Source organism: Pezoporus wallicus, unplaced genomic scaffold (genome assembly GCF_028554395.1).
Source record: "Pezoporus wallicus isolate ANWC-B61680 ecotype Strahan unplaced genomic scaffold, APGP_CSIRO_Pwel_v1 scaffold_3294, whole genome shotgun sequence".
NCBI classification, from domain to species: domain Eukaryota; kingdom Metazoa; phylum Chordata; class Aves; order Psittaciformes; family Psittacidae; genus Pezoporus; species Pezoporus wallicus.
Window position 1 is genome coordinate 4,118,539 of NW_026635478.1, and position 24,294 is coordinate 4,142,832.

The window sequence follows — 24,294 nt, forward strand, 5'->3', positions numbered from 1 at the left end:
AAGATTAGGTTCTGGAAATTGGATCCAAAATCACTAGCTGCATTTAAAGAAATAATAAATATGACGAAAAGTTTGAAACAATCTTCACTTTTAACTTATGTTTCCCATTCAAACTCTTTTATAGTGATTTTTATCAGTTGTTACATGGTAGAAAACATTAGTAAAAACTGGGCCCAGCTCAGTCACATCATGAGATTTAGAAGAAAATGGTTTAAAAACAATTTCTGAAAATTATAAACCACTTGCAAAATAACAAGTCTTAAAAAAGGTGTTTGCGCTTTTGTGATAGGAAGTTCCCATTAGTTTTGAAAGACTATAGTCTGCACCCCACACTTTAAAGCATAAGCATAAGAAATATTGCCAGTGCCAAAAGTTCAGGGTGCAAGTATTTACAGGAGTGGCTAAAAAATGAGATTTAGAAAGTAGTTTGAGTTCTATTCACATTTTTTTTTCAGTTTTCATTCATCTCCCATTCCATTTTTAAGCTTTCTCATCAACAACAAGTGCTGAAGATTCACTGAAAGGATACCAGTGAGTTGCTTATGTCACCACGTATCTTCAGGAGCTTGAAATTTAAACAGAAGAGCATCATGAAGTCTGGATAAATCCCACACACTGGAAAAATTGCCTCCAGTGTAACCTGTAGCCATTTCTATTTCTAACATTTTAATTCAATATTGTACATGGATGATCATGTTCCTGCTGACAATGACTATAGACTACTCATTGGCTTGTGCAGGAGGAAGATCGGAACATTTCAGGCATGGCTTTATGAAGGAAGTCCCTATGGAAAAATGTGCCTCATGGGTTGGGTACTAGCTCAAGACTCAGAAGGTTATTTCTGCACTTTGCATTCACACAGGCTTCTTATGTGATCTTGAGCAAGACTTTGAAAGTGACAGTGTAATCCTGTGCGTGTGTTCATGCATGTCACCTTTGCTAGGAGTGAAGGAGGTGCAGCTTAGCCTCAGGACTGGTGGTTAGTGGGGCATGGTGGGACTGGTGGTGGAGTGGGGCAGGGTTTGGGAAGGGAGCTGTTTCTAACACTCTAGCAGAGTGGGCTGACAAGCATAGATCCTGGGAGTACATGGTCCTTGCTGCAGGATCACCCAGGACCTGCTCCTTCCCCATATCAGAACTGCAAACTGAGTGGCACTAGTATCCCCTTTGAGATATTATCATACCTCTTCATCTCTGACTGTACTGGTCTACCCTTCAGCTTTTTGTTACCACTACTCCTTTTTCCCACCTTCTGCAGCTTCTGTTTCTTCGAGTTCCCAGGGACTTTGGGATGGTGTCCTCACTTCACTGGGGCAGCTCTCAGCGTCTCTGGCACTATAGCTGGCAGAGACTGTTGAAATTATGATGTTGCCTGAGCTCACTGATCACATGGAAAAAGACACCTTGTCCGGCAGTTTCTGTGTCAAGTCCCCATATTGGGAAGCTGAACTTGACTATGACAAGAGGGAAAGTTGCCATGGTATAAAGATGTCTTATCATTGTACCCCTTCACATCTGGTTGAGTTGTTCCAGTGGATAACTCTCCTTGGAGTGGACATTTTACCTCTAAGGTATCTCTTTTCACATGTCACCTTGCTATCAGAAGTCTTGTTAGGCTTTTCACTTGCTAGATGAGAGCCCTGTGGTCTTACCATGGAAGCATTTAGAAACCTTTGCCTGGGCACATCTTCTTGGATAAAATAAACAGACTGAAGTCACTCAAGTATTTTTAAGGGCAGCCTATTATTGCAGGCAAAGCTAAGCTTTCTTGTCTTGTGGGATGTCAGAAGTGGACCTTTTTTCAGTGGAAGGGGAAGACTAGGGAAAGGGGTGGAAGCTATCACAGAAGGGCAGGAGAGATGCACCTCCTGGCACATTCATGGCTGTGCTACATGCCCTGCCTTCTTCCTCACTGGCAGTTTGGCACAGGCAGAGCAGACCTGGTGCTGGCTGTGGCTGTCAGATCTGTTAAGTGGTAGCTGTCTTTTTTGCCTATGGTGAGAGGTCTCATACAAGGTTTTCAGGACTGTTGCAGCACCTTTAAGAACCATTCCTAGCTTTTTAATGTCCTCTGTTTTAATGAGCCCAAACAGTCACACCACATTCAGTGGCAACAGCTCTCTCCCCATTCTTCCTTGCTTTCCTTTCTCCTAAATCTTATTTACTAATTCACCACTTGGGGGTTATGTGTTCAACCAAAGCCCTGAGCAGAAAACCTTTCAGATGCACTGATGCATCCCAGTTACACTCCAATTTGTGTGTGTGCTGAGTCACATGCCTACAACATGAGCTACTCATTGCTCCCATTTTAAGCCCAGACCTGCAAAGCATATCACATAAGCTGATCCCTCAGCTCAGGTAGAGCCCCAGTGGGTTGATTTGGGTGCTGTACCAGTCATGGGGCCTTTTTCCAGGATCAGAGGCTTTGTACAACATTTGGAGCTTTGCTTATTTTGACAGTCAGCAACTGCCAAGGGAATAATCTATTTGTTTCCTTATCAAGCAGACTAATAAACAATGCTGCATTGCTAAATCTGTCTAAAGGGGAGACATGGCCTTTAGTCTTATTCAGCATCTTACGATTATATCAGCCTGTCTTAGCCAAGTATATTTACATGAAATAATGGAATGAGTTTTGCAAATTCCCCCCCCCTTTTTCTTTTTGTTTTAAGTGACTGTCTAGCCAAGTTCATTTCCTCTCCTGTCTGAGCTCCTCTCTGAAATATATTATCCCACTTATTAAAAGCCAATAGGACTGTGCTTTGCTTTTCTTCCATGCTTTCAGAAGAAGGGACATGCAGGGGATGCTTGGATTAAGTGAGTGGGGCACCCCAGAGCTGGGATTCTTTATGAATGAGCTCATATCCTCCCTCCGTATGATAAGAGGAATGCCGTTTGCATCCCAGAGTTGACTACATAAACATACACACACTTGAACGGGTGAGCATTTAGCCTGAGCATAAACTGTAATGTCCAAACAAAGATCTGAGTGACAAGGGATCATCTGCCAGCCTTCTGCACAGGCAGACCGCAGCCACTTCTTGGTGGCGACTTACGGTTCCTTCATTCCCAGTGAAATTCATCCCTGCCGGGAGGGGGAGGGAGAGGAAGGGAGAGAAGATGACAGATCCCTGTTTTCATTCTTCAGAGAGAGCAGCTGCAATTGTCTTACTACAGTATGTCAACATGAAATTATGACAAATCAGGCAGGGATGTACTGGCAGATGAAAACAATAAGGAGGAAGCAGAACAGAGGGAAGTTGGGAAGAATTAACTATACCTAAAACTCAGGAGGCCTATACCCCCCTGGTGGAAAATGCCTTTGAAAATGTAACAAGACTGAAGGCTGTATTCTTCAGTATGTATATGCATATGTATTCTGTATTCTTCACTGTACATGTAGGTATTCCTGGATGTGACTCAAGGAGAGTATGCCGAGTTTTCTGGTTGGTTTAAATCTGCCACTAAAATTCTACCTTTTTTTTTCCTTTTAAACATTCCATAGAACCTTTCAAAAATGAACCTGAAAGTAGCCAGAGAAAGGCCAGTGTGTCACCTTTTCCTGTGAATGGGACACAACTAGGATCCCCACAGAGCCAGCTGAGCACCCAGCACTCTTCCACTCTAAGTGGTGCCAGGCTTTGACCTTGGCAAAGGTAAGGGAACCTCCTCAGCCTCCACGGTTACATGGTTTCCTACTGCCCCCCTCTTTTTTTTCCCTTTTCTTTTTCATTAAAAATATTATTGTTTAATAGCAAAGGGAGAACTAGGGTTAGGAGAAAGGCTTCAGCTTCCTGCTTGCCTCCTCTTTTCTGTCTAACAGAAGTCCTTGAAATGAATGTTTCCTTTATTAAAAACTGAGCCTTCTCCAACCCACACAGTTTCACAACACTTGATAGAATGCACATTTTTCCAGTGTCTTTTTTTTTTTTTTTTTAAGCAATGTTCAACAATAAAAAATAAAGTCAGTAATGGGACCATATTCAGCCTTAGTGTAATTGGGAGCAGCTCCCTCCGGACTCAATAGGAGGTGCACTCAGTTTCACCAGAGCTGGATTTGCTTGCTCGTGGACACCTCCTGTTCAGGATTGTCAGTGTTCTACTAAGAGTGGCTTATAAACATCCTCCGATCTGTGAGTCTATTTACTTGCTGTGCAGCTCGGCAGCAAAAGAAAGGAGGGGAATGGCAGTGAGCACAGGATCTTTACCTAAAAGCTGGCTTTATTTCCCTCTGCTGGTTCTGCTGCCTCTCTGCCTGCTGCTCAGGGCTGGCTGGCACCTCTGAGGAAGCCGCCACGTCACACCTCGCTGGAGTCGGGGAGAACGTGGTGGGTTTGCTCTGGAGGGTGGAGGGTGCATGAAAATATTTTCTGTGGTTTCAGTTTGCATGTCTGCATGGAAAAGTCTAGTGAAATGTAATAGGTATGAATCCAGGAGGGTCTGCAGAAATATGTGAGGACAGATTTCAAGGAAACCAGTGCAAAAAACCCAAAACCTTTTCAGGGGAAGGAATATTCCCAATAAGCTTTCAAAATTGCTATATTTTTTCTGTTAAATTCCACAGGAGTTTTCCATAGGGTTGATCCCAACCTCCCCTCTTCCAGGCTCTAAGCCTTACATTTTAATGAACTGAAAGAGCTTTGCTCTGTGCTCACTTGCATTTGTCATCAGTGGCACTTCGCTAGCAGCGCCGAAACCCTTCTGTGCTTGCACTGCTTTCCTGAGACAGTGTGAAGTCCGTGGTCTCGGGTGGATGTCTGAGTGAAAGAGCTGCCTTTCACCTAATTTAGTCTTCAAAATTTCAAGTAATATGACAAACGTATCCTGCAAGATCATATCCTTCCTGTTAGGTTTACTTCCGGATGCACAGTGCCCTGATGTAACCGTTCTGCAGATCCACCCCTGGCACCCACAGCCATCTCCTCCTGGAGATCATAAAACCAATGGTGTTGGTGCAATGGATGGAGAGGGAGCCTGTTCTGACTCACAGCCTGGACTCCTCTGCCCTGAGGAGCCTGGTACAGCTGCTCTGTCCAACTGGGTTGTGGCAGTGCCCCTGGAATGAAAGCAAAATAATGTTTATTATTAGATACAGCTTTCTGAAAGGCTTAATGAACCTGACTTCCTTCTTTGAATGCCTTGAATTAGGTTAATAATATGGTCCCTATAAAACTCACTTACGGGGAGAGATACCAGGCGTTACAAAGCATGCAGGGCCAGAGGTAAAGGTGAGTCTGGGGCTGGGACAGGTCTTCAAGGCTACGAGGGAGTACAGAGTAGCATCTTGGGATCTTGGCAGCCTGAAGGCTGGAAGCCCCAGAGTTGGTGTGTAGCTGTTTCTGCAAGTTGCATGAGACCTCGCAACACTAAAGAATTGCATGACATGAGGCATTCTTCCAAGAGAGGGATTTAAGGTGTGCTGAATATCAGAACTTGTTTCTCATACACCCTTTCCTTGTGAAATTTTGCTGTGGTTCTCCCACTGGTGGGGAAATTCCACTACTGCTAATACTAGTTACTCTTCAAAACCCTCTCTCCTGCCTTTTTGACAAGTAATAGCAAAAAGCTATTTCCCATGCTCTGTGCTTTCCTGTATGCACTTTTTAGCTCTTCTCCAACCAGACAGCTTTATTACTTTTCTTTTTATTCCTCCTTTACTCATAGCTTCAAACAACACAGGCTTGTCAGGTTTTTTTCTTGTGAATATAACGTGAATGTAGATAAATTCTTGCTAATGTGATCTTAAACTTGAAGGCTACAGTCACAGGCTGTGTTCTGATTCTTTTGTTTTGCTGTCACTGCATAAAAGAAAGGGGATTTGAGAAGAATTTTTTTTTGCAAAATATGTTTCCCTGGACTGGATGAGACAGAAGCACAAATGTGTGCTGGGAATCTCAGCAGAAGGATTGGAAGAGTTGCAAGTTCAGGAAGGCTGGCAGTGTGAAAAGATCATATATAGTTCATCTAAAATGCCCCTTACAAAAGAGGATCAGGGCCAGCATTGTCTTTGAACGGTCAAGCCACCTTAGTTTGACCTAATGTTGTATCTGCTGGGCTGTCACAAGCTACCTTAGCCCAAAGACTGTTTACAGATCTCACCTCCCAAAGCTGTTCTTGTACTTTGCTCTGATGATTTAATGTGCATATGTGCAGTAGCCTGTCAAAGGGCAGAGGGTTCCCTATGCTGAGCTAAGCCTCCCTTGGTACTGAATGAAACACATGGGCAGCTTGCTAACAGAGATCAGAGGCCAAGCAGAAGTGAAGTCTAAAACCCAACCTCCAAAGTATAAGCTTGACACAGTCCCGTCAAGCTGAGTGTGGGAACGCTGTGATATCACTCCGTCTTGACATTTGGGAATTGAAGCACAGATGCACAGAATGGCTTGATCAGACACAGGAAACCTACATAGGACCTCAGAACTGCACCCGTTTCAGAAGTCTCTGTCCAGTGTTTTACTGTAAGACCAATCCTCTTCTCAGAACAGTTTTCCCAGGGTCTTGCACTCTGTGCTGCTAACTTTAACTGTAATGAAGTTTAGAAATAATGATTTTTTTTCTGAAAGTTTGATGGCAGCAGAGGGGAAGCCCTGCATGTGTAGGTGAAGTGAAGAAATGAGAATGTCTAAGTGGAGGATTAGCGGAATAGGTGTTTTATCTGCAATACTTTCAGTTTTGCTTAACAACACTAACCCCCTTTTGATGTGCACTTTAATTTCAAGCAATGAGTGCATCAGTGCCTTTTACTTTCAGTTTGAATCACAGTAATTTTAAGCTGATTGCAGTCCCATGAAGCACCTACACTCTTTATTCCCCACCTTTGTGAACAAACTCCTAGTATCTAATGATACCTCCATATCTTCTTCCTTAAATGGGAGCATGGAATATTTTTGTCATGATGCACGCATATCTTGATTTATTTCTGAAGCCTGTAGAATAGCAGAAGTCACAAAATAAGCCTGAAATTGTGTGGGTGCATGGTAGATGGTGATGCATTTAGTATGTGATAATTAAAGCAGAGGAAAAAAGTCTGGAGGTTTCTGTGAGGCCATGTTGCACTTTCAGGAGCAGTTGATAGTTTACAAAGAGGAATTATCTTTCCTTCCCCACTGGTAAATCTGGTGGAATAATAATGTGGTGGTGATGATGATGATAGTCTGCTGGCTGCTAAGCTATTGTCCTCTTGTTGGTATGTTTGTAGAAACCTGCAATGAACAGGACAAGTCACTGGAAAGCTATTGAAAGATTCCAAAGATGCTTTATACAGGAATTTGGGTTTCTCCCACAGTTTATGAATCCTTTCCTGTACTGTTCTTTTCAGTAAAAATGTCCTACTAGTGCTGTCTGAACAAGCCGCATGAGCCAGACCCACTTGTATAAACACAGTTGAATAAAGTTGTGCAAGGTAGGAAGTACGCTTGCAAGCAGGTAGTTCCTTTTCTTGCTGTGTTCTTTAGGATCTTTAATATAACAGATTACCAGATTCTTTTTTTTTTTTTTCCTTTGGTGAATTTTGGCTTTGCAGCAAAACCTGAGAAAACCTGAGACCTTTGCACTTGTAAGCAGAGAGCATTGAATAAGAAAACCTCATGCCCTATTTCTCTCTTGCAGGGCATGCTCTGGGGCTTGACTGGGTCTTCTGCCACATAGTGCTTTAGTGAGTTGCTTGGTCCATCACATTTCCTGAAAGCCACAAGCAACAGGACCCCAGTGAGGTGGAGTGAGGGACCCATGCTGTTTGCTCTCCAGCAGGAGAGCTCTGAGAAATACTCAAGTTTCCTACATCCCATTGTGAAGGTATGAGAGGCAATCCGTTCTGTACCAAAAAGAAGGGTGGTCACATGGCAAGCCCCACTTTTCCTGTGTCTGAATAGAAATGCAACGGATTTATATTTACTGTCATAATTACCTGCATATCTTTGGAGAAGTCAATGTCCCTGTGATCCAGTGTCCTCATCTGTAAAGTGGGATAAGAATAAGTCCTCTGTGAGACCACTGTACTCTGTTGGCGAGTCACAGTTCCAGTTCCCTCTCAGACCTCTCCCTTAGCACCTCTATTCTTGCCCATCTACTCCTAGATTCTCCCTCAAGTTTTGATGTCCCAAATCAATGCTGACTCACAACTCATCCTTTCCCACAACAAATCCCAGCTGCTTGTCCCAGTCCAATTTCTTCTTGAGTGAGCCCCAATCTCCTTTCCTTATTCCTCACTTTGTTCTTACAATCAGCTAAACTATTTTTGCCAGCATCAAGGAAAAAACAAACTGACAGTTAAATCCCAGGATATCCCTCTCCACTATGGCCAAAGGTCTTGCACAGGTGATGCCTGAACTTAGTTGCGTGGCAAAGTGATAAGCCACTGAAAGCAAGGGCTTATCTGCTGACAGCACTTACAACAACTGACATTTCTGCCTATAGAGCAAGTAGGCATCTTACTTTTGGCTGCCCCCAGATACAGCATTTCTATGCCATGTTTCCACAGGGTGAGATCTCTTCTCACCTGTGGCCCCCTCCTGTTCCCATGAGTTGTCACAGCAGCATGATTTGATGGTGCTAGCATGCATGGGGGAAGCCTGAGAAGAAAAGTTAACTGTGCTCTTACAGCTCTTTGAGAAGATCAGTTTACTCTCTGGGATAGTTTTTAATTCCTTCCAAGCTCCAAAAACCTTGATCACCATTGATGACATAATTTGTGCTCTGCTTCCAGTTTCTGTTGTTTCTGTGACCACCTGATTATTTGCTCTCTCTTGCTTGCAGCTGTGTCTCTACAGCTTCTCTGGAGGAAACAGCTGCTGCTTGTCTTTTCCTGAGCCAGGATGCTAGTGCTTTGTGTCTGTTTGATCTGTACTGAAGGCAGTTTGCTTGACACACTGAGATGGGTCCATCACCTTTGACAAGAGCAGAACTGGGGTCCTTCCTTCCTTCCTTCCTTCCTTCCTTCCTTCCTTCCTTCCTTCCTTCCTTCCTTCCTTCCTTCCTTCCTTCCTTCCTTCCTTCCTTCCTTCCTTCCTTCCTTCCTTCCTTCCTTCCTTCCTTCCTTCCTTCCTTCCTTCCTTCCTTCCTTCCTTCCTTCCTTCCTTCCTTCCTTCCTTCCTTCCTTCCTTCCTTCCTTCCTTCCTTCCTTCCTTCCTTCCTTCCTTCCTTCCCTCCCCTCCTTCCTCCCTCCCTTCCCTCTTTCTATCATCTATCATCTCTCTTTCTATCATCTCTCTATCATCTATCATCTCTATCTCTCTATCTCTATCTCTCTTTCTATCTCTCTTCCTTTCTCTCTTCCTATCTCTCTTTCTTTCTCTCTTTCTCTCTCCCTTTCTCTCTTTTCTTTTCTCTCTTTTCCTTTCTTTCTTCCTTCTTCCCAGCAGGCTGTGGCATTGCTACTAAAAAGATTTTTAAAAAGGGTGGGGAAGGAATGCATTTCAGCAAAAGGAAAGCAGAATAGCGTCTCACTTTCCAGAACAAGTGGCTAAAACTACCTTGTTTCTTCAAAATGACCCCATTTCTGCCACAGAAACTCACAGTCGCTCTGTACCCTTCAATGAGCACACCTTTGGGAGAAAGCATTTTTTTCTTTTCCCCTAGTTCAGCAGCACTACATGATAGATGGAGTTAATTCTGTTGAGTTTTGCATGGCCTTCTTTCTAATCATTAGCCCTTTGAGGAATGTGGAGGAGGGGCCAGCCCCTTCTCAGCAGTTATGGGAAATGGAGACCGATTAGATCATAGGCTTTGCCCTGTCAGTAAATATGTAAAAATGTCAAACATGAAAAAAAAGTATTTCCATATTGGGTGATGTGTTTTGGGTTGGCTTTTTTCTCAACTATAATTGCTCCAGCAGTATAAGAAGGTAACACAAGGTTTAGATTAGTCAAGCACATTTTTGCTCTATGTATATAATAACAAAAACCCCAGACCTGCCAACCTACCCCCAGGCCTTGGATTTTCAGTAGATTTTTTACTAAAGTTCCCTGTACAGTCCTTAGAGGAGTCTTCAAGTGTGAATTGATGAAGACATGCCTCCTGTACCATTTGCATTTGTACATCTTGAGCTCTACTGCAGCATCCTCTGTCTGAAGTTTATTTCATTAGTGTCCTGCTCACTGGGAGCAAGGACAGCCCCTGTTACCCCTACCTTGGAGCAGCTCAGTTCTCCTCCGTCATGGCAGGTTTTCTTGTTAGTGGGATGCCACGTTAGCAGCCTGAGCCCACCTTTCTACTTGCTGTGCAGCTTAAGCTGCTGTGCCCCCAAGTTGCAGAGGGGACTGATCCTGATCTCCTTAATGCATTACTGAATGTCTCCGCTGGTCTTAAATGTCACAGTAAGACCCTGAACAGGGCATGACAGTGTTGTTCCCCATTCTATATCTTCCAAAAGATTTCAAAGTCAGCTCTTAAATACTTGTTGAGGCAAGTTCATAGGCCAGTGTGAAACTATAGAATCATAGAAATTTCAAAGTCAGCTCTTAAATACTTGTTGAGGCAAGTTCATAGGACAGTGTGAGACTATAGAATCATAGTATGTTTAGGGTTGGAAAGGATCTTAGATACCATCTAGTTCCAACCCCCTGCCATAAACAGGGACAGGCCCCACTAGACCAGGTTACGCAAAGCCCTGTCCAGCCTGGCCTTGAACACTGCCAGGGATGGGGCAGCCACAGCACCATCCTCATGTAGTCATTAGAGGTAGGTAGTAAGAATTCACCCCTGGGGAGAGCTGTCTTTGTAGTAGCTGAGAAGATGGCTAAACCCTCAATTTGAATAGGTTATTTAGCTTTCAAATCGCTAGAGATAGAAGAGGCAAATCTCGGTAATCTTGAGTTGGAAGGTGCAGACTTTGCCAGTGGTAAGGAGCTACTTCATAAGCAGAAGGATGGCAGATTCTGGAGTGGGAGGAGGGGTGAGGGTGAGCTGGGTTGAAGAGGCTTCAACCAGTAACCAGAAGAGCATTTTCCATATGTCAGATTGGAGGCTGCCAGCTTTGCTCATGCTGAATGATACCTTTCCCCATGATTAGTCCCATTGATTTTAGCAGCTCTGCTCACAGAGAGCTAGACCAGACCATGGTGCTTCTGCCCCAGGAAAGGAGCCACCCACTGCTGAGCTACCGCTGGGTCAGACCTGTCTCCTTGCAGCTCTGGGAAGGGAGCAAACCGTGACGGGTCTGTAGCTGGCACAGCACATGCTTCCTGCTGCCAGATGCCTTGGGAAAGGAAATGAAGGATACATCAAGTTCGCCCTTCTTCCCACTTGGGCTAAGGAAAGGGCATAGTCCTCAGAGGCTATTATTCCCCTGTGTGTGAGAAGCAAGACATAGGACACGTTATGGCCCCTTACTTCTTGCATTGGCATGCTGGCCATGATCTGGCCCAAAGTGAGGTGCTACTCTGCATGAAAAAGGGGCAGAGGCTGGCTCTCCATGGCCAGAAGGCTTTACATGGCCCAGAGCATGAGGTCAGTACAAGCCCCTTGAAGAAAGGTGTAGCAACAATGCATCCAGTGCATTTACTGGTGAGCACAAAAGCCATTTACAAGAAGAAGGGGGGGAGAAAAGAGAAGGAAAAGAAAAAGGCATGCATTTATTCTCAGGGCAGAAAGAGTGTATGTGCCATCGAGCGATCGCCCACTGAAAGGCAAAGAATTGGTTTGTCACAATGCACCATTCGCTGGAGGTTTCAGATCCACTATGATATTATGGCTGACGGCTCAGAGACCTTGCCTTGACTACCAATGTAATTTGCATGGCTGGATACTTTTGATTGAGTTTTAGCTGCTCCCCGGTAAATCTGCTGAATGATTCCGGGGGACCTGTGGGTGTGCAAAGCCCCCATATTACTCACTGACCTGCCCGTCTGGCTTGCTTGTCATGCGATTTACAATAACTAGCACTGTCCTTGTAGCTCTAAGGTAAGAAGTGAAAACCCTTTCTTTTTCCGCTAATTGTTCTACTGGTTTTACAGTTACCAAGCTGTAAAGCACCTCATCACTCTTGTTAATTCTTTCTTCCTTTTGAGCTGCCAGTTAGTAATCAATTATTACCCTTGTCATTCATGCTGCAGCACAGCAGCTGGTCACAAGAAGCCTCTGTTTCATTGGGCTGGAGCCAATCAAGTCTCTCCAGCTGTCCCTTGCTGCTCTGAATCATAATGTACAGTACTTGTTGCTTTACAAGTTCCTTTACCAGACTGCTTTTCTAAAAAAAGCAACCCAAAATAAAATGAAAAAATGTTTTTGCTCCCAGTTCTACCCTCACGGCACATCTGGCTGCTGAAGGGTAAAGTAAACTCCCTAATGCTGCATTTTTATGAGGGGTGGGGGGAAATACTTGATGTTAGCACAACAGATATTTTTGTCATATTCTCCATTTTATGAGATGACTGCATTGATATAAAGACTGCTGACAGATCAAAGGTTTCACTGGTAAAATGATATGAAAGGCAGAGACATTAACATCCATCAAGGTCCTGTTAGGATTTGCAGAACAGGGGTTCTGGGCCTCCCAAGTGAAACCTAGCAGGAAGGTCTGCGAGCCTGCATAGCAAATGAAAAGAAAACAAGAGAGGGCACACAGAATATTGGAGGAGGTAGTGACCCACAAAATAGTAGCAATTCGAGCTGCAAGACACCCTGATTGAATTGCAGTGGAGGCAAACGCTCTCAGGCTTGCTGTTCTTGTTATGGAGCAATGCACCGCTCAGCACTGCAGTCTGAGCTACCAGCTAGGCTTTCAGATGACTAATTCAGAGTGGAAAACAACGGTACCACCAGCTTCCCTGATTGTCTTTGTTCCCAGCTCCCACATGCTGCTGAGATAAGAAATCTTGCACAAATACCCAGCCAAGATGCTAAGTATCAGGAGGAAGTGTCTGTCTTTGGGGATTTGATATTATCATCCTGTAACTTAGGTTCCTTTCTGTATACTTTAATCAAAAGGAAGAAACCGATTTCACAATTCCACTACTGATGTGGGTATTTTCATTGGCTTCATGGGAGCAAGACACAGGAATGAAATTTTGGGAAACATCTTTTGTAGTTACTTCTTCTCCTCTGTGATATGCCCCAAGGAACCAATTTCATGGGAGCACTAAGCAGCAAATTCAAGCATAGTCTAACCCCCACTAATTACATGCTGCTACAAGAATTTGTCTTCTTGGTATTTGGGAACCCAATTAGTATTAACTATATGATGGCCACTGATGACATTATCTAAAAGTGTCTACGTTTTATTGCTGCTGCAGCTCGTTCCAATAAACTCATCTCTGCCAAATTGAGCACAATCCCGTTTTACAAGAGCACTACTCATATCGTACAGTGCATATTTACCCTGGGTTTGGTAATAGCTTTACCCCAAAGGACATAGCTTTATCTGTAGAGAAGTCAAAAGAAATGCAGTGCAGTCACCCACATTCCATGGGACAATATCTACTGCTTTGGCTTCTCAGCTGTTTGCGCCAAAGAGCATGGGTGCTTATAGTGCCCCAGTGCTCTTCATACTGACATACTAGTCTTGGGAAAGCTAACATCATGGGATATGGTGCTGTGCAGACATATCCCACTTAACTTACTTATCATAGGTGTCAGGGCAGGTTTAGACCCTAAGGCTCCATAAAGGATAGCTTTACCCTTCTCTTCTGGCAGCTCTGCTCAGAGGACTGGATGTCTTTGATATGAAGGTTGTATTAGACAAGGCTGAGTGCTATGGCAGGTAGGCTGCTTTGGGTACCCTAACAGCCTTGCAGGCTAGTTTGATTATCTCCACATGGCCTGGTATAGTGCTGTGTCGGTGTCCCATTTGAAAAGCAGTACATTTTGTCATTGTGTACTTTAAGTGTGGAATTACTTTTCAGTAAAGAGTGTGCTCTGCTGATGTCTTCCTTGTTTGTGATCAAAGCTCTGCTTGGGCACAGAGGTCTGCTGATGTGTTATGCTGTTCAACAGGCTTGCAGCTGTGAAGGGTCCTGACTCTCAAGGAAAAGAGAAGCTCAAGAGGAGTAAGTAGTCCCCTTTAAACAGCAAGGGTTCTCAAAGAAAGGGCCGTTTCTGACGTATGAAATAACCTCATAAAGAGATCCCAAAAGGCATGGTAGAAAAGAGATTTGCACATCTGTCTCATGGATCCTTTGCAAAGAGCTCAGTCCCATCTCAATGAGTGGCCTTTTCCACAGTAATATTTGGGAGTCTGGTGCCATGAAATCCTGTAGGCACAGAGGTGACACAGATTTGCACTGACTGTTCACTCCAAGTTTTTCCAAGTTTCCTGGCCTCCCAGCATCTTCTCTGAGCTTCTCCTAATAGAATTAGACCTCAATAAACTTTAAAAAACAGCACAAGATGAGAAAAGGATTGCTGTGTGATTCTGGCTTTCCATACTGCTGGTTGGACTCCATAACCTCCATCATTGAGGACATGCCAAGTTTGCACTGGGTAGTTGATTGGTCTCCCTGCTAATGAACAAGAACAACAAAAATAATATTGTGAAACAGACTAATCAGAAAAATATATTTTTGAGTTATCTGAAAGTCGAGGAATCAAATGTAAGCTTTAACTTCTGGAGTTTATTTCTTCAAATTACAAAAATAAAACTCCTTTTAAAAGGACAAAAAAAACCCAACAAACCCAGCATTTGTTCCCATACAGGAAAGTTTGATCTTATTTAATTGTGTTTGGGTTTTGGCATGGTAACAGTGTCAAAAGTAGCAAGTTCCAGAGGAAAGATTAAATTTTGATGAAATGACACCTTCTGAGATACAAATATTCTGGTGGAAAATTTTTGCTAGCTCTGCTTAGGAGCCAAGCTTTTGTTTCTGGCTTTTGTACAGATGTTTTGCAGGTCTTTGGGAAGATGCTCTTGGGACAAGTGAGAAAAACCTTTGGTGCTGCGGCACTCACCAATACAAAACATAAGACTTAAAGGGTCTGAACATCACATTGAAATCTACAAAACTCTAGCTAGCCGTTTGCATGTACTGATCCATCAGTGGTCTCAGCAGGAGACTGATTGGCTGGTATAGCAGAGTGATTCTGAAGCTATTTTTTCTTTTCCCAGGGCTGAGCTGGCAATTTCATGTCTGTAGAACCAGGGGCACTGTCGCTGAGAAGACACCACTTTGTCTCTTCCCTCTTTCTGCACTGGTGGAGAAATGGCTTCTTCCTCTCTGTTGAAGAATTTGGTTTACTCTCTTCCACTCATGGGCAGTAACACTTAGTCACCATGTTCATTGCACAACTTTCCCCACTGATGACTGAACCTGTGCTTTATAATGTCACTATAATTTATTTTTTCTCTGTCTTAGGTGCTCCAAATGAGGTTTAAGCCTCTCAGTTAGATCATAGTACACATACTGAAATGGCTCACAACAATTTGCTTCCTATCCTTCAGGCAATTAAAATCCTGCTGCAGCAGTAAGAAACCATCAAAACATCGTCCAGGAGGAGGCATAGCAAGTAAGAGGTGTTGCAGGAGTTTGGAACTTGTCTTTAGCTTCAAGATGTGAGGATCTGAAAGAAAATATTCTCCAAAAAGCTGATACTGCTATTGTTGCCACTGAGGTCAGCACCTGAGCAAGCTGAACAGGAGGTGACTCATTGCTGGAACGTCCCTTTCAGCATTCTGCCTATGAGAAAGATAAAAATATCATCATGAAGTCCATCACTTTGCATTGTACTTAGCATTTTCCCATGGCTGTGTTCTTGTGTACTTGATCAGTCATAGTGAACTTTATCTTCTTGCCCAGCATAAACTTTCACAATGAAGTGTGGAACGTATTTTGTGAGTATAATAGAATATGGATCTAAGTATATCACATGTTCATTTAGAATTATATGAAAAACATTAGTGCATCTACTGACATCAAAACATTGGATGGTCCTTAGGTTTCAGAGAGGTGAAGAAAACTGATGCATCCTTTACAGATCAGCTCCTGCACAGGTCCAGTGGAAAAGATACAAATTTTTTTGCCTTCACTGTCCTGTGAGATGAGGTCCAGGTCTAGGTCACCTTTTTATTCCAGGATCCACAGCAGACTAGGGCTATTGTATCCAACATTTTGTGCCTGTCTCAAATATCTCTATCCCAGCCTACCTGGTACCAGCAGAGTCACTGCATGTAATGGAGAAACCTCCCAGGAGCCACCAAAGAGAAGTTTATGAGATTTGCAGAATAAGTCTTATATAATTCCATATTTCTCTAGAAATCCAAGTCAGGATTCAGATCACCTATTGCTAAGTGTCTAGTGAGACTAGACATCTGAGATATAGCTGCCCAAAGGCAACAATAGGTATGACAATCATCTTGCCAGTCTCAAGGCATCTCCATGTAGCCGTGTCGTCTCCCCTTGGAGTCAATGGAGGGAAACATGGACTTCTAATTTTAGTGTTCTGATCTCTCTTAGATGTCCTTGTTCTGAAAAAAAGAATTATGTCTATTATTCAATTGATGTGAAACCATACATCTCTGGTAGTTTGAGAGTATGATGAGCCTAGCTTTAGGACTTGCAACATAAGGTCATCTACCTGGAACACCAAGATAAGCAATTGTGTCATCTCACCTTGGTCCAAGTGCATTAGAAGTTGCTGAGAGGTTAATACTGTACCGGGGTTTGTGCTAGATTACGTACATGTGACAGATCCAAATCAATACTAAAGGCGAGAAGCTTCTTAAAGCAGTGATTACATCAGGAACACCAATCCTAAAACTGCTGTTAGATTTGTACTATTCTTTGACTTATCTCTAGAGTTCTAACGCAAGAGTTCAACCTCTACTCTGTGTGACACTTACTTTGCTGGTGCCATGTGTGTGTCATGGATATGACTGCCTCAAGAGAGAAAGATTTTTTGTGAGAGACTCCTAAAAGTAGATTTCCATGTGCAGAGTTTTATTATTTCCCATGTGATTTGTGTAGCAATATCTTCTGCTTTCTTCAACTAATATCCACACCATTTTTGTTTCTAAATCTCAATTTCCAGTAATTTTACCCTGCCCTCTCTTCCCCCAGAATCAGAGGTTTGTGGTAAATAGCTTCCTGAGTATACAAGCTGCTTCATACACTTTGCAAATTAAAAAGAACTTCCCACTGAAATAAAATATAAGTCTAATAAAAACACAAAGCAAATTACAGAATAAGGCAATATCCAGATGTGGGATACTGGATGAAATTCTTCTCTTCATTGGACTGTGTACTGGGGAAATCAAAGTGCTGGTGATCATGGGAAAAGTGCTACTGGCTTTTCTTGTCATAGTAAGCCAGTCTTTTCAATATAGTCTGGTCACTCATTCACTTTATAGCTACAGTTTTCTATTCAGTTTGATCAGCCACTTGGAATTCCCAAGTGTCAGCTGCACAGTTTAAAATCTGCTTTCCAAAGGATAATTATGCAGACCTATTTTTAGATGCCTAAGTACCTGCTTTTAGAAGAAGAGGGGTGGATTTAGGCACCCATCTTAAAAACGTAACCCACAGCAGTGCATTACTATCCAGGCTCCAAACTTGGGTGCTGAACTTGAAGTATGGCACTGTGCACATTTCCTGTGTTAGTGTCTCTCCATGGTTTGCTCCACTAGGACTAATACAGGTAATATCAGCCCTCAAAGTGATGTTGGTGGTTTGGTGACAAATCTACCCCACTGCCTTCAGTTTTCCATCTTGCCTTGGACCTTAGTCACCCAAGGATTTACCCATGTTTACTAGACAAACTGTATTAATTAGAAGTGCTTTGGGTTTACTGGATCCTCCTGCATTAACTGAAAGTACCAGTGAAATCTACAAGGAACAAAGTGAAGCCCATTGTAGAAAACCCACGTGAGTGGGATTTGATTAGAGCTTTGGAGCATTTTGTAACTGCTAGAAGAAAACATGATGCCAATTTCAGAGCATCGCTGGCCTCAGTTCATCATAGCCTTGACTGTCCTCTAGGATTTTCACCAGACTGGAGTGACCCATTTTATTGGGCACTATTTTCAAAATGAGTTCTTGTTGATTTCCTCAGCTGTAGAAATCTACAGATCATCAATCTAGAGTAATCTTGTATTTTAGGGGTTATCTTTCACAGTTAAGATTTAGGTCTGCTCGACACAAGCGAATCTTTTCCAAGCTAGCTACACCCTTTCTGTATCCTACTTAATTCACCTTTGCATTTTTTTCTCGCCTTCATCTGTTCACCTAAGACTACCGCTTCCAACTCTTGTAGTCACTCATTCCAAAGCAGAATGGATCCTCCACCTGCCCCCTTCATGGCCCTCAATCAACCTTTGGTCATTTTTGCATGCCTTTCTTTGTGAATTCTTTGGAGACTGCATAGTTTACTTGCTGTTCACATTTCAAGACTATTATAATACTTCATAGTTCTTCTAGGGTGAGTTGTGTTCAATATGCATAACAGTTTTTAAAATTCATGACTCTCATCTTTCCAGTAACAGAAAGCATGTCCTATTGATTTTGTAAGTGTCATCTAGGCTGGCATTTTTTTTAAAGGGAATTCTACTCCTTAGTCTTCTGTCCCCTTGGGGGTATCATTATGCGTGGCTCCTGCCACCATGGGAAGCACAACTAATCACTAAAAGGCAAGATAATGCATGCTTCTTTCAGATGCATTTAATGTGATTTCTAGAGGAAGCCCTTAATTTCATTAGTCCTGAGAGCATCCTCATATTGCTGAACAGTTAGGGTTGGAAAGGACCTTAAGATTATCAAGTACCAACCCCCCTGCTATAGGCAGGGACACCTCACACTAAACCGTGTCACCCAAGGCTCTGTCCAGTCCAGCCTTGAGCACCTCCAGGAATGGAGCTTTCACAACTTCTTTGGGTAACACATTCCAGTGCCTCATCACCCTCACAGTAAATACTTCTTCCTTATATCTAACCTGAACTTCCCCTGTTTAAGTTTGAACCCATTACCCCTTGTCCTACCACTACAGTCCCTCGTTTCACTACAGGATCAATAGTTGCCTGGGCAATGTTTGGTTCAACAGACATGTAAAACCAGCTAGCACTGCTGCCTAAAGGAACAGTCCCACTCTTATTCTGTGTCTGCTGGCTACCTTTTTCTATGGCCTTGAATCTTACTAGGGAGAAAATCTTACTTCAAAACAACCCATGAAGTAACAGCTTTTTCAGCTTTTTGCAGAAAGACCACATTGTCCTTGGATGCAAGGTTTGGGTCTGCAAGAGAATTTTATTTCATGTATCATAGAATCATAGAATAGTTAGGGTTGGAAAGGACCTTAAGATCATAGTTTTTTGTATAGATTTGAGGGGTTCTATATAGGAGTCTTGCAGCTGATGAATCATGCAAGCGCAAGTAAGATTTTCCTTTCTTCCAGACTGGAAACCTCTTTCTTTCCAAATATGTCTTGATATTTTAACCTAATAACTCCTGCCATTAGTAAAGACTCACCAGAGATCTTAATCTAACCCCCAAACATATATACTCATGCACATCCGTAGGAGTTCTCTGACAGAACCATTGCTTCCCTTGCAGCGCACTGATCTCAACTCAGAAAAGGTGTGCAAATCTCATCCTCCAAAGCACAGTTGACACTCAGGTGACAGCTATAACTGGACGATTTTTAGTTTGTTTGTTTTTTTTTTGCATCCTGTATTCATTAGATATCATAATGGTTGAAGACATGGTCAAAACATCACAACACCAAAGCAGCACTTTGCCTTCACTGGTGGAAGTGTGGTAGAATTCTCACTGTGGTAGCACATATTTGGTTCCCTACTGGAAGAGTGTGAAAATTGCACAGATTCTCATACTACCTTATTTCAAATGGTGTGTTTTTCCTATGGTATCCCCTAATTTGGACACTGCAAAGCCAGATGTTTCCTTTTATGTTGCTACCGATCACAGGAAAGAAAAAACAAATGTGCAAAAGATTTGGCAAGTAACAGCTTGAGTGCAGAATTTTGTAATGCTGAGCCTCATATCAAACTAGTTCCAAAACAGGATGTTGCAGTGCATGTCTAATATCCCTTTTCTACCACACCCCAGAACAATTTCTGTTGCTATCTGAGCTATGAATTGCATTAAAAAGCAGCAATCAAATCTCACAAGGAAAGATTATATCTACTTCAACAAGCAGCAGGCACAGGTTTCATCCATTTTACTACAAGAGATGGACACAAAGGTGTTCCGCTTTGAGACACTGTGCAGCTAGAGACTCCCCTCCTAAAGCCCTGACAGTTTTGTTACTACAGCGACAGAAACAACCATCCTGTTTCTTAGTCATATCCCAAACTAGCAGACTTGCACAGTGGAGTTAGCCTTTGCTAATTGCTGCTCCTATAATCTAAATAGAAACAGGATAAAAATCAGATCTTAATCTGGTCAGTCATATGGCAATTCATGCCATCCTTGATGATCAACATTTGCTCCTTGTGAGTGAATATGCCATAGTTCATTCTGTAACAATCACAGACAGTCTCAATTTTGGGATATAGTTATCAGCAAATTTTGAGGGGTTTAGTAACGTTGTCTCTTGATCTATGGGATGCCACAAGTTGTGCAGCTTGGGGAAAAGCACTTAAAAAACCTCCATAATTCGCACTTTTTCTAACAACAGGCTGCTATTTATTATTGGCAAGAACAGAGCACAGGCTTTAGAATCTAAGCAAAAAAGACCTCTGGCAATGAGGAAATGAGCCTAGACATTTTTCATGAATGGGGCAGAGCTGCTTAACTCTGACTGGCTTGTTTTCTTTTCTTCCTATTCACATCACTCAAGTCCCACCTTCCTGCCTTAAAAGGCATCTCGTTCCCTGGCAGCAAGACAAGTATCTGTTTGATGTCAGCACCCTTTTATTTGCTTAAAAGCATCTTTTTTTCAAGCCAGTAAATTGAAAATGACTACCGCGTCGAGAACTAGCCAATTTCCAGCACTCTCTGCAGAACTGGTCTGCTTTCACGTTTGAGAGATATCATTAATTTTCTAATGAATAATGAGATCAGAGAGCTTGCATGCTGTATTATGTGTAGGAAAATGCTTATGTAAATCAGTAAGGCTGCGGTAGCTTCCCAGGGGAACTTTAAAGCTTATCATATCATTAAATCTTATAACAATTCATTTTTTTTTAAGCAATGCAAGGAAAAAGAAGAAAAGTCTATTCACTGACTATTTGTAATAATATGTTTATAATATGAAAGAGAAAGGAAGGCTACTAGATCATATATGAAAAAACACAACCAAAAATTCCTTAGGCTTTGCAAGCTGCACCCTTTATTGAGGGAAAGGCAGCCCATATATTTACATAGCTGAACCTTGTGAAATACGTTGAATGCAATGAAAACATTGTCATAGTCCAATGATGGCATTCAATGTGGGTTTCACTTTTCCAAGCTCCTTGAAACAGATTTCAAAACTCTTCTAGCACATCACTACCAGTGACCTTAGAGGCACCTTCCTCATATTCTGCTTTTTCCTTCCCATGTTAATAATGAGCTCAATGAAATGAAAGTGTCTACCTTCCTTTTAACTTCCTTTTAGCATCTTAGTGACAGGAATAGTTTTGATTCGTACTGGGGCTAAAGAAAGACATCAGGATACCATTTTTCCAGTGGGACTGAGCCCTGCTCCATGGATTCTATTCATCACATTTACCACCTAGAAAATTTTTAATTAATCTTTCTGTTTCCTTCCTCCCCTGCCTGTGCTGAACATAAACAACATTTGATTTGCCAGTGCCGTTAACTCTGCAAGTTACAGTATATGTTGAGCCAGCATCACTAGTTTCTCTGCAAAGTCAAAAGTCTCAATGTCACTTTTCTTGGGTTGAACTCATACAAAAATATGCCCATTCTTGTGCTCAATGCTCTTGTGCCTTGGGCAGTCCCGCCAAGGGGTCAGGTAGCCCTGCTTCTTTGGATTTGTGGGAAGAAGAGTCTCATGGGATGAGAGCTCTGTGCGTAACTTAGCAGAGAAAGGTAGTGGTTGGGGTAATTTTGACTGCCTGCAAGCATGCTGCTGAAAAAAAGAAATCATTCCTGGAGTTTTTAAACGGGGCCTGTGGAAGACGGATGTAGGAACTTGGTGCTTATCAGCCCTTTACATCTTTTAGAGTATCCTTTGATATACTTCTTTCTCAATGTGTAGTCATAAACTTCCCCCCAAACATAGGGCAGTTGCTACATCCCTTCCCATCTCCCCTACTCATAAGGCCATAGGTGAGCCTTAGGAGATGAGACATGTTCTTACTGCTGTTGATGTTGGGTAATCAGTGATGACTCATTGAATAATGAGTAATAATATTGTGCAGTTTGCAGCTTTGTCCTTGAATCTTACAGCATTTTGCAAAAAAACCACCCTTGCTCCTTCCCAGGAATGCAAAGATGGATTTAAAATGAGGTACTTTCCATCAACCCAACCTGATGTGACACATCTTCTTGCTTCATATGGTGCAGGGTTGCAGTGACCTCCACCAGCCATCTATGAGAAGCCTTGAGTACTACTGGGTGCTGGGGGAGTACATGCTGGTAGGTCTGTGCTGATAGGAAGACAGGAGGTTCCTCTTTTTATCCTAGACTGTTCCCGCTTCCATGCTACATATTAGATTCATGTTTTTCTACACTTGTTAGGAAGGGGGGGAAGAATGCATCTGTTCCTCAGGGATGTTGAACTGAAATTGGCCCAGATTCAGGAAAAAAAAGTCTATTCAGGATAGCACTTAAACTGAGACATAAGTGCCAGCCTGAATAGGGACAGAGTTAAGCCTCTGTTTAAACGCTTTCCTGAACAGGGGTCATTAACACTAGCTCTCTCACTGAACAATGGATTATTACTAATGGAAGCAGCTAGCATTCAGATAGGCATCCAAACTTTTTCGCTCTTTCTTTAACTTCACTACTTTCTGCTTCTACTTGCAGGCCAGTTGGCTGCGGCACACTTAGAGATCCGAAGAAGAGAAGGCTTCCAGCAATCTGCCAAGAGAACCATTCAACTTTGAAGTGCTGGTTTGGAGGGCAATGGCATGAGGTGGAGAATCAAAAGTGGGATGAGGCAGGTGGGGACTCCCTTTGAACTCAAGGATTAATGAACGCCTTCTTCTGTTGAAAACTTGGTCAGCTGATTACCAAGTAGCAATACTGAGAAAAATTACAAAATGACACAAATAAACATTTTGGCTGATTTCAAAATAAATCTGATTTTTTTTCAGTGTCTTGTCAGAAAACTAAGCCGGTTTTGTTCTGTCATGAGCATAAATAATTGAATGCTGCTTGTCAAACTGTGAATAAAATGGATTTATCCCTAAAAATACAGTTTAACAAAACATATGGATTCATTCAAAACTCTTTTCAAACACTTTTTCCCTTCCCTAGCATAAAATTTTGGATGTATTTTTCATATACAGGTCATCCACAGTCAGTTAAGTAAAATTCAGCTGTATTTGCTAGCTGACCTCTTTGCTCTCCAGTTTACGAGGTAATGCAGGAGCAGAAGCAAAAGGGTCACCAGTGAGACACCAACTGCACATATAGATTATGTACACATTTAGATCTGCATACGGCAGGCTTATGTATTATGGAAGTTTTGGCATAGTTCATGAGTCTGCATGAAATCATGGGAGATTGTGGCCTTCAGGAAGGAGATGACAGTAGGGACAGTGTTAGGCAGGGCTTTAAAGGCCTCTAATGGGGCTCAGTGCCCAGTGCATAGGCTGGTGGGACAAGGTAATGTGTCTGGAAATGTGCATAGGTCATTAATTTGGTTTCTGCAACATGATTTACTGAAGGTGAATTGAGCTCAACCAAATTGCCTCCTTCTATTATAAAATCTCTATATTCTCTCATTTGTGGGTGAAAGAAAAGTGGTATATGTCATCTACCTCCACTTTGGCAAGGCTTTTGACAGTTTCCTACAGTATTCTTGTATTCAAGTTAGGGTGTTATGATCTGCATGGGTAAAAAGCTGCTTGGATGATACAGCTCAAAGGGCAGGGGCTAATGGGTGTTAACCTACCTCGAGGCATAGAACAGACTCTGCAGGTGTCTCTAATAGGTCCCGTTGAACATCTTTATCAGTGGCATGGAGGGGTAATGGAGTACTTAAATTTGCGGATGCCATCAAATTGCAGGCAACAGTAAATTTTTACAAGCTCAGGAATGTTGCGTCGCAACTAGAAAGAAGTGCAGCAGAAGGGCCAGGAGACCTCCTTGGATCGATAAGGAGCTGCACAGGAAACTTTGAGGGAAAAAAGAGGCTTATAAAAGGTGGAAGCAAGGACAGGCGGCCTGGGAAGAATGCACGGATGTTGTCCATGAAGCTAGGGATCAGGTTAGGAAAGCTAAGGCCCAGTTAGAATTAAACTTG

The 24,294-nt window shown here is 42.6% G+C and overlaps 1 long non-coding RNA gene across 1 annotated transcript; it reads left to right on the forward strand.

Moving 5' to 3' along the window:
* The first annotated feature begins 4,120 nt into the window (after nt 1-4,120).
* LOC130608252 (uncharacterized) lies at nt 4,121-23,120 on the forward strand. Its single transcript, XR_008974485.1, has 3 exons — nt 4,121-4,328; nt 7,609-7,794; nt 22,851-23,120. It is a non-coding gene; the product is annotated as an uncharacterized LOC130608252 (long non-coding RNA).
* The last annotated feature ends 1,174 nt before the right edge of the window (nt 23,121-24,294 follow it).